The sequence below is a fragment of the Tupaia chinensis genome, unplaced genomic scaffold (genome assembly GCF_000334495.1).
Source record: "Tupaia chinensis unplaced genomic scaffold, TupChi_1.0 Scaffold138665_1, whole genome shotgun sequence".
Lineage (NCBI taxonomy): Eukaryota > Metazoa > Chordata > Mammalia > Scandentia > Tupaiidae > Tupaia > Tupaia belangeri.
Genome location: NW_006198557.1, coordinates 60,336 through 64,359, shown reverse-complemented (window position 1 = coordinate 64,359; position 4,024 = coordinate 60,336).

Below are 4,024 nucleotides of genomic sequence, written 5' to 3'. Positions count from 1 at the left end.
GTGGCTTTCTGGTGAGTGCATGCGCCCTAAAGCAAAAACCTCTCAAAAAAAAAAAAAAAAAAAAAGCAAAAGAAAAGAAAGAAAGGAAAAGAAAAAAACTGTTAAAAAAAAAAAAAAAGCACCTGTAGGGGGCCAGGATGTGGTATGGTGATTAAGATACTGGACTCCCACATGGTCGATCGTAGTTCGAGTCCTAGATCTGGCAGCTTGCTTTCTCACTCCCCATTCCCTTCTGTCTGTCTCTGGTAAGTGTGGCTTTCTGATAACAATATAGGTTAATAATTAAATCATTCTTAAAAGTAAAAGAAAAAGCACCTGACGTGATTTAACTGTGAACACTTCCACATCATCCATGCAGACAGACGTCCAAAATCCATCAGTGCAGGTCAGCCAGTGACATGGTGGTCAAGGTGTCTGGACCCCACATGGCTGACTGTGTGGGTCAAGGCCCAGACTTGGCAGCTTGAAAAACACAAGTATTGGGGTCAGCAGGTGGCATGGTGATTAAGGCGCTGGACTCCCACATGGCCAACCGCAGTTCCAGTCCCAGACCTGGCAGCTTGCTTTCTCACTTTCCTTCTCTCTGTATGTCTGTCTTTCTTTGGTCAAATGAAAATGATTGAATGAATAAATAAAACACACACACACACACACACACACACACACACACACACACACGTAGTGGGTGTGCATGCCTGCCCCAAGCCCTGAAAGTACGGAGAGATGGAGGTGAAGGGACTGTGGCGTGTCTGTCTCACATACGGGTTAAATTTTCACTTTCCCTTTTCCAGCAAATAAATTTTTTTAAAGCAATCATGGCATTTTCAGAACAAAATGAACACCTCTGTCTCCAGAATAAGAAATTTAATACTCTCAGGAACTTTAAAACTTCTATATAAGCCCGTCTCTGATCAAGTTTACTTCCTTCCTCCCACTGAAGGTAATTATATATATATTTTTTTTTTTTTTGAGAAGTTTTTGCTATAGGGTGCGTGCACTCGCCAGACAGACAGAGAGAGACATAGAGACAGAGAGTGAGAAATCACCCCCCAGGGGGGATGCTCACGCCGCAATCCCTTCTCCTCCATTCTCCTCTTGGGATCTCGGGCACGTACGCACACGTGCCCGGCATGAGTTTTAAGCCACCGGGTCCGGGACGCGAACCACGGTCGACTCTGTGGGAGTCTAGCGACATAGACATTACGCTAACTGCTGGTTCCCCTATATTTTTTTTAAGAGAGATTTTCGCTATACGGTGTGTGCACTCACCAGAGAGACAGAGAGGGACAGAGAGACAGAAAGCGAGAAGTCACCTCCCCAGGGGGGATGGCCACACTGCAATCCCTTCTCCTCCATTCTCCTCTCGGGATCTTGGGCATACACATATGTATCTGATGTGAGGGTTTTTTTACATTATATTTTTAAAATAATTGCTTTATTTTAACACTATTTATTTATGATTATTTTCCAATTTGACAAGAGAGAGAGAGAGAGAGAGAGAGAGGGAGAGGGAAAGGGAAAGTGAGAAAGGAAGCCACCAGGTCCAGGACTTGAACCACAGTTGGCCATGTAAGAATCCAGTGCCTTTAACCACCACGCCACCTGCCAGCCCCCCGGTGTGAGTTTTGAGCCACCAAGCCCGGGACTCAAACCGGTGTCGACTACATGAGCCCACTGACGTAAACATTATGCCACCTGCTGGACCCACCCCAAAGGCAATTCTCATCCCGAAGTATATTACTACCTATTTTGCTCAGTGCATAATATTCCTATTAGGCGTCAGCAGGTGGTGCGGTGGTTAGGGAGGCTGGATTACATAGGGCGAAGTGCACGGTTCAAGTCCTAGACCTGGTAGCTTGGATAACACGCCAGGTACATAGGTGTGTGTGCCCCAAATCCCTAGAGAACAATGGAGGAGAAGGGATTATGGTGTGGCCATCCTCCCTAGGAGTGGTGGGGGGTGATTTCTCCCTTTCCCTCTCTCTCTCTCTGTCTCTGGCAAGTGCACATGCCCTGTAGCAAGTTAAAACAAAAACAGAAACATTATTTTCTTACTAGGCATTTACTCACCATCCCCCATCAAGCTATTTTGTTGTGGTGGTTACCGCTGTTGTCTCTGTTTTGTACAACACAGGGAGGGCCCTGCTGTGCAATATCGAAGCCATACAAGAAGGCCAGGGGTTCGGATCCTGGGTCAGCCAGAAAATACCCACAGACATGCCTGAAATCTCGACTCATGAAAGGGGCAACCAAAATCAAAACCTTTAAGTAATGACAGTGTGGGGCCCAGCAGGTGGTGTGGTGGTTTAACAGCTGGACTCCCACATGGCCAACTGTGGTTCAAGTCCCAGACCTTGAAACTTGCCTTCTCACTTTCCCTCTCGCTCTCTCTCTCTGTCTGTCTGGTGTACCCTATAGCAAACAGAAAAACCATAATAACAATCAATAATATTTTAAAAATAAGTCTTTAAGGGAAAATGAGAAAGCAAGCTGCCAGGTTCAGGATTCAAACAGCGGTCAAAAGCACCTAACCATGCCACCTGCCGGCCCCATTATTATTATTATTAAGATGATCAGAGAGAGAGGGAGCGGAAGTGAGAAAAAAGCAAGCCACCAGGTCCGGGATTTGAACCACAGTCGACCATGTCAAGTCCAGCACCTTAACCACCACCCAACCTGCTGGTCCTAATGACAGTTTTAATTCCCTTAAAAAAAATATTTTTTAAGCTTTGCTATAGGGCACATGTTCTCACAAGAGAGAGACAAAGAGGGAGAGAGACACAAAGTGAGAAGTCACTTCCTAGGGGGATGGCCACGGCACCATCCCTGCTCCATTCTCCATGGGATTTTGGACACAGACACACACACACACACACACACACACTTGGCGTGTTTTCCAAGCTGCTGGATCCAGGACTCGAACCTCACTGTCAGCTATGTAGGATCCAGTTACCTTAACTCCATGCCACTCGCTGGCCCTCGTTTGTTTTAAGTTTTGCTCTTCTCCCTTGAGGGCCGGCCTCAGCTAGCTCTGGATCATGGGTTTGCGCATGCCCAGTGTACTCAGAGAAGAGTCTGCGAGCGCTCCTCCAGCCTCCCCCTGTAGGTCACCTTGCAGACCATCACATTTTACCTGGTCCCCTGGGCTGTGTTGTTGTCGTTTAGTAATACTTTTGCTATAGGGCATGTGCACTCCCCAGGGAGACAGAGAGAGAGAGAGAAAGCGAGAAGTCACCCCCTGGGGGGTTGGCCATGCCATAGCTCCTTCTCTTCCATTCTCTGCTGGAGACTACATGCACTCAGCATACGTTTTGAGCCTCCAGGTCCAAGACTCAAACCCTGGTCAGCCATGTGGCAGTCCAGTGCTTTAACCACTACACCACCTGCTGACCCCTTCTGTGCTATTTAAAAAAAAAAAAAAAATTCTGTTTTTTTTTATTTGGGGGGGAGAGGTTTTTGCTATAGGGCGCGTGCGCTCGCCAGCCAGCCAGAGAGAGACAGAGAGACAGAAAGTGAGAAATCACCTCCCGGGGGGGATGGCCACGCCGCAATCCCTTCTCCTCCATTCTCCTCTCGGGATCTTGGGCACACACGCACACGCACCTGGCGTGAGTTTTAAGCCACCGGGTCCGGGACGCGAACTGCGGTCGACTACATGGGAGTCCAATGACATAGCCATTACGCTAACTGCTGGTTCCCAAAACAATTCTGTTTTAAAAAATTATTTATTTAAGGGGCTGGCAGGTGGTGTGCTGGTTAAGAGCCTGGACTCTCACATGGCCAACTGCGGTTTGAGTTCTGGACCTGGTGGATTGCTTTCTCATTTTTCTTCTCTCTCTCTCACTCTGTCCCTTTCTGGTCAAACGAAAACAAATAAATTATAAAGTTCAATAGTATTCATTATTAGTAGTATTCAGTTTGATCAGAGACACACACAGAGAGAGGGAAAGTGAGGAAGCAAGCCGCCGGGTCCAGAACTCGAACCACAGTTGGCCATGTGGGAGTGCAGTGCTTTAACCACCAC